This window comes from Pelophylax lessonae (genome assembly GCF_965119305.1).
Source record: "Pelophylax lessonae genome assembly, chromosome: 6".
Classification (NCBI taxonomy): domain Eukaryota; kingdom Metazoa; phylum Chordata; class Amphibia; order Anura; family Ranidae; genus Pelophylax; species Pelophylax lessonae.
The window spans coordinates 47,192,392-47,209,255 of NC_138773.1; positions in this window are offsets into that span (position 1 = coordinate 47,192,392).

Here is a 16,864-nt window from a genome sequence, read left to right on the forward strand (position 1 = left end):
GTGTGTGTATGTGTATATACTGTATATATATATATATATATATATATATATATATATATATATATATATATATACTGTATATATTCTCTCAAAGGCCATCTAAGACTATGCTGTCCACGGGGTAACAGTGCTGCTGTGTGATTGTCACTCTGTCACAATCAGCATGATCACCCTGTATAGGAATGGTAAAAGCAACAGATCTGCTGGCAGGATCAACAGGAAATGAAACTCAAAAAATTTAAAAAAATTCAGTGCTAATGCTACAGAGTGAGTTCCTGCTGTAACCTGAAAAGGTTCTATAAAGACTATATAAATTTACAAAATATAAACCCTGAAAAGAATAATTATAAAAATATAAATAATATTATGTTAAATATTTAAGTAATATATAAACCCTAATATTAATAATTAGGGACGGGCTGTGTGTTCGAGTCAAACGTGTGTTTGCTGAACACACGAACAAACGGGCGCTCGGCAGGGAGTTTGCCTGCCGATGAGCACCCCATAATGCACTGCGATCTTGCAGTACATTGATTGCTGATGATTGGCAAAAGCATGCACACGACCTGTATGCTTTGGCCAACCACAGCACAATGTACTGTGAGAGCCCTAATTGGCCAAAGGCAGAGTGCCTTTGGCCAATCATGGCTCAGGGGCTAAGTCCACGCCCCACACTATATAAAGCTGCTGCTTACATGGCAGCCGTGTATAGTGTGTGATAATAGAGGTTAGTGGATAGTGTGTTGAGTCAGTTTAGTGCAGTCAGTGTAGTGTACAGGCATACTCCACTTTTAGTACACAATGGGACCAGAGCATGCATGTAAAAAGAAAATGTACCTAAAGGGAAGCAATACTTTTTTTTCACTTCTCAATGCATGTACTGCATTGCAATAGACCTTTACAGGCATAACCAGTGGCGGCTGGTGCTCAATACTTTGGGGGGGCAGCAAACCAACGCCTCCACAGGAGACGGCCGCTAAGGTGGCGACCCCACAAGTGGGTGGGCTCGGGGGACACCCTTTTTTTAAGCCAATTAGAGCCTCAGGCTCTAATTATGTGCTTAAAAAAAAAACATTGGAATTCATGTGTCTAGTGCCCTGCATGTAGATTAGGGACCGGGCGCATGGATTAGGGGGGCGGCAACCCTGCGCCCCTAATGGACGGGCTGCCATTGGACATAACTGATTATCTAGGCAAGCAAGCTGACCCCAAAATCAGAAATGTTGTAGTCCTGGGTCCCTGTCACTTATGGTTTTTGGAGCAGTGACATGCCAAGCTGGCCAAGATTTCCCATAGATGCCAATGAGCACTGGAAGCTGAAAACTGGTCTGGGCAGGAAGGGGGTGAAAGTGCCCTGCATATAAGTGGTTAAGGAGAACTCTATGACAGAATTTAAAAAAAAAAATGGTGTGGGGTCCCCCCCAAAATCTTTACCAGGCCCTTTGGGTCTGGTAAAGATTTTAGGGGAACTCCACTCCAAAATTAAAAATAAATAAATAAACGTAATTTTGGAGTGAGCACCCCCCCCCTCCTCTCCTGAACCATACCAGGCTGCATGCCCTCAACATGGGGAGGGTGCTTTGGGTGAAAAAATAAAAAACCCTTCCGCCTCCTGGGAGGCGTCCCGCCATCTGCCCGATCTGCGCTTTGACATATAGGCAAGGGGCGGGGCCACCTGGCAACAATCACTACCAGTATAATAATATAAATAATATTTTAGTAATTTATCAATAAGAGAAATATTATATAAACCCTGCTAATTATAAAAAAATTAAAATAATAATAATAAAGATATAAATAATTTAAATATTAAATAAACCCTAATAATAATTATTATAATAATAAAAAAAATAATATAATAATAAAAAAATACATAAACCCTAATAATGATTAATAATATATTATAAATAGTAATTTATATAAACATCAAATAAACTCTGTAAGGTCCAAAAAAAAACTGGCGCGCTTTAAGTAACAAGCCTTCAGTTCTTTTATCACTTCGTGTCTAGGCATAATTCCCCTCCCCCACTCGTGCTTTCTAAACCCATAAATCTCAATAAGTGCAGTGCAGCTTCCATAGAGAGGTAGTTGTGCCTGGAGGTTTAATCATTTTTACTGTATCTTTGATTTTTATGAACATAGACTATAGCCCATATTTACAGATATCCTATGGATGTACTTAACATATAAATGGTATTTTCTGCAGAATACTTAGAGGAGTTCTATAACTCTAGAGATGTTTTCAGTAGATCTGCAATGGAGAACAAGTAAGGGTGCTTAAGGCAACTGTATCTGAGAAACAAAAAGAAATCTCAGAGTATACCAGCAAATACCAGGTTCTCAAGTACTAAACAATGCCCAGTAAGCCAAGAGATCTATAATTTTTAGTCAGATAAACAGTCATTAGAACATATAAGTGGTGTATGTATTAAATAAATTGCAGAACTATTCATCCTGTAAAACTGCATGCACATGTGTTCTGTAGGAATGGGGGCAAAATCAAATTGTATTCTGCTATTTTTTTCTCTAGGTTGAATGTTATTCGTTCATAAAACAAAATACTGTACAGTGGTTTGGGGAAATACCACAATATGGCCACTAGATGGAGCTCTTGATATTGATAATACTATCATTAACAAGAGCTCCATCTAGTGGCTATAATTCAGTAATTCCCTGATTCACTTTGTTCTGAATGAATGAATGAATAACACTCAGCCTGCAGAGAAAATAGTATAATAACATTTGATTTTGTCTTCATTTGTACATAATGAATGTAGATGTACTTTTACAAGACAGATTGCTCTTTTTAAAAATACGACCCTAGTGTTTACTAAATGCCTGTGTGATCTGAAGCATGACTCGGATGAATCCCTGGAGTCCAGCCGCACCAACATCAAAGGCTGGGAAAACTGATCACTGTAAAGAACATAAAAACATTTGGCGCACACCTAGTTCATTGAGCATTATCGATTTTTTTAAAAAGTTAAAAGCAAGATATTGTTCTCCCAAATTTTCCATATAAAGGCCATGTTCATACTTGAGCTGAACATTGCGGTTCGTTTTTTGGCATTTGTACATGCGTTGTTGTGTATTTTTCTGTGCGTTTTATACTTGAGCAGTTTTTTCAATTATTTTTTTAGCCAATAGGAAGCTAGTTACTAGGCAAGAAAACATGCAAACAAAAAAAGAACATGTTGCTATTTTTGTGCATTTTTCACATTTTCCTGGCACTCCCATTGACGTCTAGTTTTTTTTTTTTTTTTTGAAGTGACTAGCTTCAAACCTCAAGCTACACTAAAGAGTGATCGGTCGCCATTGAGTATAATGGAAATCTTAGTGTCAAGCACTGGAGCGCTTCCGGTGAGGCTTCAAATGGCTCAAGTTTGACTCAGGCCGAAACGCGCTCGACACAGCTGCAGGGTGTTGTTCCGGCCTGTCGTGGCATGTCAGGGTTAATAAGGACATCAATAAAAATCAAGCATTATTTGCTCTTCTCTACCCAAAAAGGAGTGGATCTTTAAAGGCAAACTTGCCCTCGCTCCTTCACACCTGATGAAACTCCCTATTGGTCAGTGAAGCTCCACATCACAATAATTAACCAATAGGGAGGCTTGGGAAGCAGACAGGGGTGGAGCCAAGCACACCTTTTAAAGGAAAAGTGGAGATTTGCTTACAACTTCAGCTGACTGTACCTCCTCTAGATCTATTTGACATTTGCAGCAGGTTCATTTTAAGAGGGAGTCCTGAGTCTGATCCTTGTGTAGGCACAGACACAAAACTTACACACTGTTAATGAATTTCCCCTCTCCCCCACGTGACACAGTGTTTGTGCAAGGTGATTGACCAATCAGGCCGGAGCATTGCATTCTGGGATTAAGGGGAGAAGGTTACAGTGCCTTGCGAAATTATTCGGCCCCCTTGAACTTTGCGACCTTTTGCCACATTTCAGGCTTCAAACATAAAGATATAAAACTGTAATTTTTTGTGAAGAATCAACAACAAGTGGGACACAATCATGAAGTGGAACGAAATTTATTGGATATTTCAAACTTTGTTAACAAATAAAAAACTGAAAAATTGGTCGTGCAAAATTATTCAGCCCCTTTACTTTCAGTGCAGCAAACTCTCTCCAGAAGTTCAGTGAGGATCTCTGAATGATCCAATGTTGACCTAAATGACTAATAATGATAAATAGAATCCACCTGTGTGTAATCAAGTCTCCGTATAAATGCACCTGCACTGTGATAGTCTCAGAGGTCCGTTTAAAGCGCAGAGAGCATCATGAAGAACAAGGAACACACCAGGCAGGTCCGAGATACTGTTGTGGAGAAGTTTAAAGCCGGATTTGGATACAAAAAGATTTCCCAAGCTTTAAACATCCCAAGGAGCACTGTGCAAGCGATAATATTGAAATGGGAGGAGTATCAGACCACTGCAAATCTAGGAAGACCTGGCCGTCCCTCTAAACTTTCAGCTCATACAAGGAGAAGACTGATCAGAGATGCAGCCAAGAGTCCCATGATCACTCTGGATGAACTGCAGAGATCTACAGCTGAGGTGGGAGACTCTGTCCATAGGACAACAATCAGTCATATACTGCACAAATCTGGCCTTTATGGAAGAGTGGCAAGAAGAAAGCCATTTCTTAAAGATATCCATAAAAAGTGTCTTTAAAGTTTGCCACAAGCCACCTGGGAGACACACCAAACATGTGGAAGAAGGTGCTCTGGTCAGATGAAACCAAAATCAAACTTTTTGGCAACAATGCAAAACGTTATGTTTGGCGTAAAAGCAACACAGCTCATCACCCTGAACACACCATCCCCACTGTCAAACATGGTGGTGGCAGCATCATGGTTTGGGCCTGCTTTTCTTCAGCAGGGACAGGGAAGAGGGTTAAAATTGATGGGATGTCCATCAGTGCTTCCTCATTAGTGTCACCTATCAGTGCCGCCTATCAGTGCAGTGCCACCTATCAGTGCCCATCAGTGCAGCCTATCAGTGCAGCTTCATCAGTGCCTCCTTGTCAGTGCCCACTAGTGCCCCCTCATTAGTGCCACCTATCAGTGCTGCATAACAGTGCCGCCTATCAGTGCCGCCTATCAGTGCCGCCTCACCAGTGCCCACTAGTGGCACCTCATCAGTGCCGCCACATCAGTGCCCATCAGCGCAGCCTATCAGTGCCCATCAGTGCAACCTCATCAGCGCACATCAGTGAAGCAGAAAAATTACCTGTTTGCAACATTTTATAACAAACTATGAAAAACTTTTTTTTTTTTTTTCAAAATGGTCGGTCTTTTTTGTTTCCAAAACACAAAAAACCCAGTGGTGATTAAATACCACCAAAAGAAAGCTCTATTTGTGTGAGAAAAAATAAAAAACATTTCATATTGATACAAAGTTGAATGACCGCGCAATTGTCATTAAAAGTGTGACAGTGCTGATAGCTGAAAACTGGCCTGGGCAAGAAGGGGTAAATGTGCCCCGGTAGGCAAGTGGTTAAGCACATTGCTAATCACACCAGCTATATTTTTGTAGCTTAGATATTGATATTTGCATTGAAAACGATAAAGTTTAGAACTTTCAGTAAAGAATTGGCTCTGTCAGTAATTTTTTTTCTGTCGTGTTAGTAAATTTCACTTTGGGAAGTTGTCAACTCTGATACCTGGACAGATCATCCCACCTGGGACCACCATGCTTCCCTGGCTTGCTTGTGAGATCAAAAAATCAAACATTGCCTACAAACTGAGTACTAAATATTACCCAGAGATAGAGAAGCTCCTGCAAGTCACATGTGAGCTCTGTTCGGCTATGGACAGGGAGGGGAGAAGCTGTCACTTGGCATAGACAGGGCGGTAATATCCTATCAACTATTCATAGATGCCATAGATGATGATTGACACAAGAGCACCAAAATGAAGTGTTATGAATATGTCACTCCGTCCACCCACCGGTGGATCACAACACCGTCTGAACAGAATAATTAGCATTTTGAAAGCTAAACCAGTCAAACAAAATTACAATCAAGCTCCAAGTTTCACTCAATGTATTCTGCTTTAAATCCACCTGCGTCTATAGCAATTAATGTTATTTCCTTGCAAGACTCCAAGCAGCCTTGGGGCTGACAAGATGGAGTGCCTTTGAGGAATTGCAATGATTTGCTTTAATTAAAGCTGGAAAGGAGTGGCAATCTAATTAAACAGCAATAAAAACAACCTGAAAAATTCAAATCCGCCTGTGAGGCTTTCGTTACGAAGGCGACTTTCGCCTCATCCATTGCACATGTCTCTCTGATCCGCAGATTGATATTCCCAATCGCTCAGCGGCCGCGCAGCTGGGTGTCATCAGTTTTGTATAAAAACCTGTCACCTGAGCCCATAGATCAAACATGGCAGAGCCCAGACTTCCTTTATGGCACTATAGTAACAATATTCCCCAAACGCCTATCCGTGTAGCGAACAGCTGCTCATTGTTGCAGCATGTGTTCCCTGTGACAGACGCGCTGATCAATGAGTTTTCTTCCCTTTTATTTAATAACATGTACATTTACATTTGTCATTTTTTATTAGTGACTAGCCCCCACCTGTATTTACCGCCTGCCCGTAAGCCAGCGGCACGGTCGCCATTGTAATGTAACTGATACTAAGCATTACGCAGGAAGAATAACCAGCATATGTAACAAGCAAATATAATTGGTCCCATGAACATAGGTAATTACATGTTAGACACAGAAGCAAGAATTTGAAAAAAAAAAACAGCACACAGTGACACATTAGTCTTAAAGTGTAATGTTAGGGTATCAACCAAATGATCAAACCAACAGCAAAGTGCACCTTTTTTTTCTGGATTATTTCTGGAAAAAATTGACAATGCTAACAATGGCAATGGATAATGCCATAAGCACAGAACAGTGTATAACATAGAATGCAACTATTTCAGGAACAGGGGGCTAAGGGCACTAGGTGGCAGCACAGTACAGAATAACAGATTTACATAAAACTGCCTTTCTCAACTGGGGTTCCTCCAGAGTTTGCTAGGGGTTCCTTGAGCTGTGGTGGATTAAACTCCAACCTGATTATACCTGCATAGATCTGGCACCAATACAACTTGGCAGAGTCAGCAACATGGGACCAGTGGAGCTCCTCCTCCCCTCTTCTGACCACCAATATAAGGAGCACTTCTCACTGATGATCAATGTAAGGAGCATTCTTCCCACTGACCACCGATGTAAGGGACATTCATCCCACTGACCACCAATGTAAGGAGCATTCATCCCATTGATCACCAATGTAAGGAGCATTCTTCCTACTGACCATCATTGTAAGCAGCATTCTTCCCACTTACCACCAATGTAAGCAGCATTATTCCTACTGTCCACCAATGTAAGCAGCATTCTTCCCACTGATCACCAATGTAAGGAGCATTCTTCCCACTGACCCCCAATGTAATGAACATTCTTCCCACTGACCACCAATGTAAAGGGCATTTTTCCCACTGACCACCAATGTAAGGGGAACATTCTTCCCACTGACCACCAATGTAATCAGCATTCTTCCCACTGACCACCAATGTAAAGGGCATTCTTTCCACTGACCACCGATGTAAGGGACATTCATCCCACTGACCACCAATGTAAGGAGCATTCTTCCCACTGACCACCAATGAAAGGAGCATTATTCCCACTGACCATCATTGTAAGCAGCATTCTTCCCACTTACCACCAATGTAAGCAGCATTTTTCCTACTGTCCACCAATGTAAGCAGCATTCTTCCCACTGATCACAAATGTAAGGAGCATTCTTCCCACTGACCACCAATGTAAGGAGCATTCTTCCCACTGACCCCCAATGTAAGGAGCATTCTTCCCACTGAACTCCAATGTAATGAAGATTCTTCCCACTGACCACCAATGTAAAGGGCATTTTTCCCACTGACCACCAATGTAAGGGGAACATTCTTCCCACTGACTACCAATGTAAGGGGAACATTCTTCCCACTGACCACCAATGTAATGAGCATTCTCCCCACTGACCACCAATTTAATGAGCATTCTTCATACCAGTGGCGTACCTAGAGTATTTGGCACCCCCCCCCCCCAACTTTAAACTGTAAAAACACCCACAAAAATTTGTAATGTTTTAAAGAATATTTATTGCACAAATTTCACAGCCCCCCATCACAGTGCCCCTTGCAGCCTGCCCCATGTCTCTCTAATCACAGTTCCCCCTTTTGCACTCTCTGCCTCCCCTGCACAGCCCTACCTTCAGCAGGTAATATTATTAGCAATGTGTTTAAGTTTGAGTAAGAGATTGGAGACTTGCTAAAGGAGATGGTCAGAGACTGCAGACATAGTACAGGAGACGGTCAGAGACTGCGGACATGGTACAGGAGATGGTCAGAGACCGCAGACATGATACAGGAGATGGTCAGAGACTGAAGACATGATACAGGAGATGGTCCGAGACTGCAGACATGGTACAGGAGATGGTCAGAGACTACGGACTTGATACAGGAGATGGTCAGAGACTGCAGACATGATACAAGAGATGGTCAGAGACTGAGGACACGATACAAGAGATGGTCAGAGACTGAGGACATGATACAAGAGATAGTCAGAGATTGCAGACATGATACAAGAGATGGTCAGAGACTGTAGATATGATACAGGAGATGCTCAGAGACTGCAGACAATAAACAGGAGATGGTCAGAGACTGAGGACATGATACAGTAGATGGACAGAGACTGAGGACATGATACAGAAGATGGTCAGAGACAGCAGACATGATACAAGAGATGGTCAGAGACTGAGGACATAATAGAAGATAGAAGAGCACTAGGGGGGCCCGAGAGCACAGGCGAAGCAGAGAGCACTGGAGGGGCTGGAGAGAATTAAGAGGGGGTTTGGAAAGCACTGCAGGGGGGTTATAAGGCGCAGGGGTGGAGAGCACTGGGGGGGACAGGGAGCATAGGGGGGAGGGAGATGAAAAGCACTGTGGGGAGCTGAAGAGCACCGGGGGGCTAAAGAACAGGGGGGTCCAGTGCACTGGGGGGGTTAAGAGCACTGGAGGGGGGGTTAAGAGCACTGAGGGGGGGTAAGAGCACTGGAGGGGGGGATAAGAGCACTGGAGGGGGGGTTAAGAGCACTGGAGGGGGGGTTAAGAGCACTGAGGGGGGGAATAAGAGCACTGGGGGGGATAAGAGCACTGGAGGGGGGGTTAAGAGCACTGGGGAGCCAGCAAAAGAAGTTTGGGGAGAAGGGGAGAAATTTTATTTTTATTTTTTCCAGCAATACTAACCCCTTCACCCCCACCCACCACCACCACATTCTTTGCTTTATCATTATTGCCATTCATAATACTTGCTGGCATATTCATAATTCTTGTTGTTTTCACAGCAGGGTCCATAGTTGCTGCTGCACTGGTAAGAGATTCAGCTGTCATCTTCTCTTCCACTAGGACAGGGCTTTCAGCTGTGGAAATGGAATGATGTTCTAATATAATATAATACAGCAACAGGTGAAACATTACAAGAGACTTCCATGGCTGCTTCCATTCCAATTGCTGCACCATGCTGATCCCCACTCCCACCAGCAATCAGCTGGTCATTCAGCTCTGGAACACTGGGAGGCTCAGATGAAGGTGAAGCAGCCTCTCTGGAGCTGGCAGCCATCTTGCTTGTAGAGGAACTAGTGGTTTCAGCAGAACCAGCAAAATCCATGCCTGGGGTGTTTGATGCAGCTCCATCCATCTTGCTCTGATGGTCTGGTGACACATCTGTCAGGGGTTTTCCCTGCATGTCTGCCCTGGTTTCTCCACAGCAGGAACACCAACAGGCAGCTGTTTGCAGAGCTCCTTCTCTTTCTGATTCTCACCTGGGACACCATCCACCATAGCAGGTGGGGCAGACATGTTGGAAGGCAGCATGGTGCATTGGGATTTATCCACCAGTACTGGCTATGCTGGCTTGTATCTCCTCTGCTCATCCTCAGGAAATTCTGATGGATCATCAGAAAAGGCAAACTTGTCTGCTCTCAGGGGTGACTCTGCTGGATGAAAGTCAGGGTTCCATGCTCACTCTCAACCCCCTGGCTGGTTGCCCCTGGCAATTCCCAGGCCTGACATGGAGGGAGAGTTGCAGAGACAGATGGAGCTGGGCCATCCATTACCTGAGGCTGGCGATACATGGAACTTGCTGGTGTCTGGCTGGTAAATCTCCTCTTAATGTCAAACTTTTCTTTAACCGCTTGCCGACCGCCGCAAGTAGATGTACTGCGGCGGTCAGCCCCTCACAGGCAAAGTGACGTATATATACGTCACTAGCCTGTGAGGCTCTGGGGAGCGAGTTCACGCCGCCGGCGGCGCGCACCCGCGTGGTCACGGACCCCGCCGCGCGTGTGACCGGCGGACCCGATGTCCGCCGCTCACTCTGCGATCGTCGGGTGAGAGGGAGAAAGGCAGGCAGCTTGTGTAAACAAGCTGCCTGTCATTCTCCCCTGTGTAGAAACACTGATCATACGGTTCTACTATGTAGGACCATTGATCAGTGTTCCTACAGCTCAAGCCACAGCCAATCACAGTTAGAATCACGCCCCTAGGGACACACACAGCCCCTCCCTCTCAAATAAAGTTAACCCCTTCACTGCCAGTGTAATTTTACAGTAACAGTGCATATATATAGCACTGATTACTGTAGAAATGTCACTGGTAACCCCAAAAGTGTCAAAAATGTCAGTCAAGGGTCCGATCTGTCCGCCCCAATGTCGCAGTACCGCAAAAAAAATCGCAGATCGCCGCCATTACGCGTTAAAAAAAAAACAACAAAAATGACAAAAATCTTTCCCTTTGTTAGTAAACGCGATAACTTTTGCGCAAACCAATCAAAATACGCTTTTTGCGATTTTTTTTTTACCAAACATATGTAGCATAAAACAAACTGGCCGAAAATGTTAAAACATTTTGATTTTTACTTTTTTTGGGGGGGAATTTCATATAAAAAAATGTGAAAAATATTGTTATTTTTGCTAAATTGATGATCTTTTTTTGTTTATAGTGCGTGATCAAAAATCGCACAGGTGATCAAATACCACCAAAAGAAAGCTCTGTTTGTGGGAAAAAAAGGACGTCAAATTCATTTAGGTACAGCGTTGCACGACCGCGCAATTGTCCGTTAAAGTCAAGCAGTGCCGAACCGCAAAATACCCCCTGGTCTTTTAGCAGCCAAATCCTCCGGGCTTAAGTGGTTAAACACTCCACTTCTGTCTTTCAGCTTTTCCAATAATACAGATTGTTTCTTTACCTTTTAGGATTTTTGTTCAGCCTTCAAAACTTTATATTTTTCTACAGCTTTTCCAAACGCCCTAAAACGAGGGAATCATCAAGGGGGTCGTCAGAGGGATCCCTCCCTGGGCCTCCGCCAGGGTCAGGCATTGTTCCTGGGCTAAGCTAGCAAGCAAGGTCCAGGCTTGAAAAACGCTGGTTCTCAAAGAGAGCTCCTTCAGTGTGTCCTCCTCCTTCTCCCACTGACCACCGATGTAAGGAGCATGCTTCGAACTGACCACCAATGTAAGGAGCATTCTTCCAACTTACCCCCATTCCTCCCACTTCTTTTACATTGGTGGTCAGGGGGAGGAATGCCCCTTAAACAGTATTGGTGGTCACAGGAAGAATGCTCCTTCCATTGTTTCTACCTCAGATTGCTTTTCAGAAGGATGGTTAAAAATGCCGCCTGTGTAAACGAGGTCTTAAAGTGTATGTAAAGCCAAAAAATTGATTTATTTATGGAATTGTGAAGGGTAATTTTTCTGTGTGTCCCACTGGGGAGACCTGCTGCAGGTTGTAATGCACATTGTGAGAAGCTCACAGTGTGCAGTGAAATCAGAGTAAGCCATTTCAGTACAGGAGAGGAGCCTGTACAACTGTGCAAGACTGAAGGGAAGGCCAGAGGTCATATTTAAATGTAAAGAAGTTTAAGGTATGATTGGAGAACAATTGTTTTTGGTAGCCATGCACGCCATGGTATGTAAAGTACATTTGGAATATAAACAGTTATTAGAGGAAAATAATAGCACCTTAATTTCCTTTGTATACCCCTAAGAAAGAATTTAATCAATGCAGTGAAATTATTGAATATTGAACATTTTATCATGAAAAATGCCAATTTTCTTGAAAATTATTCATTATCTTTTCCAGGGCTGCCAAGTGACTTGACGTGGGCAGATTTTCTATTGGATAGCGACACCTGCTGTGCATTGTTTATTACTACATCAACCCTTCCAGGTCAGCAGCAAAGTACATAGAGGAAATTTTACAAGTGTATATTGAAAAGCTGGAATGATTTGCATGGCTCCACCCGCTGCCATAAATTGAGGAAAAAAGTTATTTTTGCTTTGTGCCAAGAGTAAGAGGTAAAGTTCAATTGAACCTGCAGTTAAAAATATAGGTTGTTTCCTTTAGAAAACAGCCACAGCCCCAGTAAAAAGATTATCCCATGTCAGCATGCTTCAGAGAAGGACCCTTGCTCTCTGCATGGAAGCAGTGGTATCACTACAGAAATCCGACATGCCAACCACTGAGTCAGTGCTATAGCAAACATCAAAACTCATATAAAACCCAGAAGAGTAAGGATTTCACTCAACTCAGAACTCACCTTACTTTGGAGAGAATGTTTCTCACTTCCTGTTGCTTCTCAGGGACAGGAAGTAAAATCTCAAACACAGACAGAAAAAAATAACCCTATAAAGGTTTTAATCCTCCAATGCACAAGCAGGCAGGCAATATCTTTTTCAATGGCACATGATAGCATTGCTGCCACTAGGCTGTCAAAACCTGGCTTGCTAATCTGTACCAAAGGAAGGTGAGGTGGGAAGATACAGGAATTGGGGCTGATCTGAGATATGAAGGTGCAGAAGTTGGGACTGATCTGAGGTGTGAAGGTGCAAGAATCAGGGCTGATCTGAGGTATGAGGGTGCAGGAATTGGGGCTGATCTGAGGTGTGAAGATGCAGGAATCGGGGCTGATCTGAGGTATGAAGATGTAGGAATTGGGGCTGATCTGAGGTATGAGGGTGCAGGAATTGGGGCTGATCTGAGGTGTGAAGGTTCAGGAATTGGGGCTGATCTGAGGTGTGAAGGTGCAGGAATTGGGGCTGATCTGAGGTGTGAAGGTGCAGGAATTGGGGTGATCTGAGGTGTGAAGGTACAGGAATTGGGGCTGATCTGAGGTGTGAAGGTGCAGGAATTGGGGCTGATCTGAGGTGTGAAGGTGCAGGAATTGGGGTGATCTGAGGTGTGAAGGTACAGGAATTGGGGCTGATCTGAGGTGTGAGGATGCAGGAATTGGGGCTGATCTGAGGTGTGAAGGTGCAGGAATCAGGGCTGATCCAGTGCTATCTTAAGAGCATTAAAGGGCCCCGGGCAATGCAGTGCACTGGGGCCCTGCCTACACAATCACCGTGAGAATAAAAATGCAAATTATCGATAAAGCGATATTTATTGGTACAGCAGTGCCAGGCTAATGACAGCTTCCAAGTTGGGCGGCTGGGTCCGGTGAACACACACAGGGACGGGAGTCGGACTCGACTGTCTTGTGTGTGCCTGTTCCCATGGAGGCGGACAGGCATTCCTGCAGGTGTGGGCTCCCCCTCCACGGCCCAAGTGGCCTGACAGCAGCGCAGGGCCGACAGGCGCTTGCCACCTGCTAAGTTCGGCAGCGGGATGCATACGGGAGTCAGGACTAATGCTTGGCTGGGGCTGGGTCGCTGGGCAAATGGGGCTCCCGAGCAACAGCATGCCCATTGGGTAATTCGTGCCCATTGGGCTGATCTGAGGTGGGAAGGTTCAGGAATTGGGTCTGATCTGAGGGGTGAAGGTGCAGGAATCAGAGCTGATCTGAGGTGTGAAGGTTCAGGAATCGGATCTGAATTGAAGGATAAGGGTGCCTGAATTGGGGTGATCTGAGGTCCGAAGATGAAGTAATTGGGTCTGATTTGAGATGTGAAGATGCAGGAATTGGGAATAATCTGAGATCTGAAGGTGCATGAATTAGAGATGATCTCTGGTTTGAAGGTGCAGGAACCAGAAGTTCTACCATCACATCAGAAGTTCTACTCCCCCCCCCCCCCATCACATCAGAAGTTCTACCTTCACACCAGAAGCCCCCCATCACATCAGAAGCCCCCCATCACATCAGAAGCCCCCCATCACATCAGAAGCCCCCCATCACATCAGAAGTCCTCCCTTCATAGCAGAAGCCCCCCATCACATCAGAAGTTCTACCTTCACATATCAGAACCCCCCTTCAAAACAAGAGACCAACTGATCTTGTTTAACTTACAAATTGACACCCAATGTGGAAACGGTTGCTGACCCCCTGATGTACAGCTATCAAAATACAATAAAAAGTGCCCTAATTTTCCCTTTTTAGTCTCCTGTAGGCTGGAGAAGTTGTTCTGCTGGACAGTGAAACTTGAACACACCTCAGGAGGTGCACATTGAAAAGAGATACAATACTTCACTCTTCAAAGCAACCTAATATATTATATATATAGTATGTCCAGGGATTACCGGCTGTTGTTAGATTTACTAAACATGAAGTCATCTATCTGGATGTCACTGTGAAGCTGTGAACAATGTAATAAGAGAAAGTATGATGTGAATAGTTGTAATTCACAAGTTTATTGACAAAACCTTTTATGATCATTAAAAACAATAGCAAGGTGATCAATACCAACTCAGTGGGGAAGGGGAGTTTAAGTGTTCTATAAATCAACTTGATTGTTCAAATGGTCAATAAAAATAATTTGAGGAAAACAATTGTTTTCTGCTGTCTATCCAATCAAGAGAATCGTGTATCTTCTTTGTACTATTACAATTACAAAAAACTGTATCCACTTCCCTCTGGAGCTATTTTTTAATTGTAAATGTTAGGCTACATTCACGCTTCTCCGACACGCACTTCCAGGTTTTAGCCCCCATTCACATTGACTGTGGCTTTGTAATTGTTCGACTTCACCTGAAATCACACAGTTTCAAAGTTGCATGTCAGTGCAACTTCTGTGCAACGTGGAAGACATCTATGCGGCTTCATGCGCAGATGTCAATGCAAGTCACACCCAAAATCGCCAAAAGTGGTGCAGGAACTACTTTTTCAAATCGATGCGGCACCACAAAGTCAGCATAGCACCAATTTCAACCGTGCGATTTCCGGCATGACAAGTCACTACAATGTGAACAAGGTTTAAGCCCCCATTCACATCATGTCAGATTGCATGTAAAATCGCAGTCTATTGCCAGCAACAGCACCGTCCGAATTTTTTATTGTGGTGTTGCAACGCCGACTTTTCGGCGCCGCACTGATTTCCAAAAGTAGTTCCTGCACTACTTTTGGCAACTTCGGAGGTTGATTTCAATTGACATCTGTGCATGAACCCCCCACAGATGTCTTTCAAATCCCCCCTGAACTCACATTGAAATGTGGGTTTGAAATCCTGCGAGTCCAGCTGAACTCGCAGGATTTCAATCCCGCCTCCAATGTGAACGAGGGCTTATTGTCAAAGCCTAATTGAACAAGCTGAAGTTAGAAGCTGACTGGTTACTAGGCACATCTGCACCAGATTCTGTGTGCTCCAGTTTTAGGCTCCATTCACACTTGTGCGACTCCAAAGCAGTGTTGCCAACCGCCCGTAGATTTACAGACAGGCCATAAAATCAGGGCACTTTTCTCCTGCCCATAAATGCCCATAGCAGGAGAAAAGTGGCAGTAAATCTACGGCGGCGGCGGCAAGGTCAGAACTGCGCATGTGCGGCACGCAGTTCCGGAGATTCCCGAGTTCTCTCGGACTCGCAGAGAAGAGATGCAGACTCGCACTGCGCCTGCGCCCGCCCCTGCCTCCGCCCCCGCCGTCATTCAAGTCTTCCCACCAGGCGCCACTGCGCCAGTGACAGTGTGGAGTGTGGAGTGGACAGAGACTAGAAGATGCTGCTGGACGGATCACGGATGGTGGAGTGGACAGAGCAGACTGTGACAGCAGAGCAGAGGCAGAGCACAGAAGAGCAGAGGAATGGTGCAGGCTCACAGCGTCCAATCAAATTTCAGTTTGCCTAAACAAATTCTGGTCAGCATCCTTACTTTTTGCAATAATCAGTATTTGTGTTGAAATGTAAATGCTGTGTTTATTTTCCAGAATGCTGGAAAATCATTTCAATTGAACCCGCTTTCCTAGTCAGCGGTGTTCATGCGTTCTTGTATACTACAAACAATAGAGAGGAACTCCAACCAAACAAAGCATTGTAAATAGATTTTCCATCCGCCATACTGTAAATAGTCTGTAGGGTGACACCACTAGTCTGAGCCTGCAACTCTGAAACCTCCCTATCACCTCCCCACCTCCAGTCCATAACATTGTCCTCCCTTTCCTTTCCTTTACCTGTAAGCTTATTAACCACCTCTCCTGATGCCCGAAACATGTTGTGGTGACATCATTGTGAAATGCAATACACAATCTCGACTCAGCCTAATCAAGTTCTGCATAGTTATAAAAGCAACATTTCTGATAGATATTATACATTTTTGAATATTCCTTCATAATATTTACAGGGGGCCAGCAGAGGGGGATTTAGGTGGGCATAACCAGATTTGCCCATCGTTATAAGGATATCTTGCGATGTCTAGAATGTGGGTCACATGACCTAAAGCCACCATCATGTCACGTGTCCGTATCATTTTCTATGACTGACAGCTGAAGTTGGCACCTGAAGACATAGCTGCCATGGCATTGGTTATGTGACCTTGAGCGAGTAAACAAGATATCAGTGACCTTGGTATATTGTGGCAACAAGAGATAGGTAATAACAGATTATTTTCTGT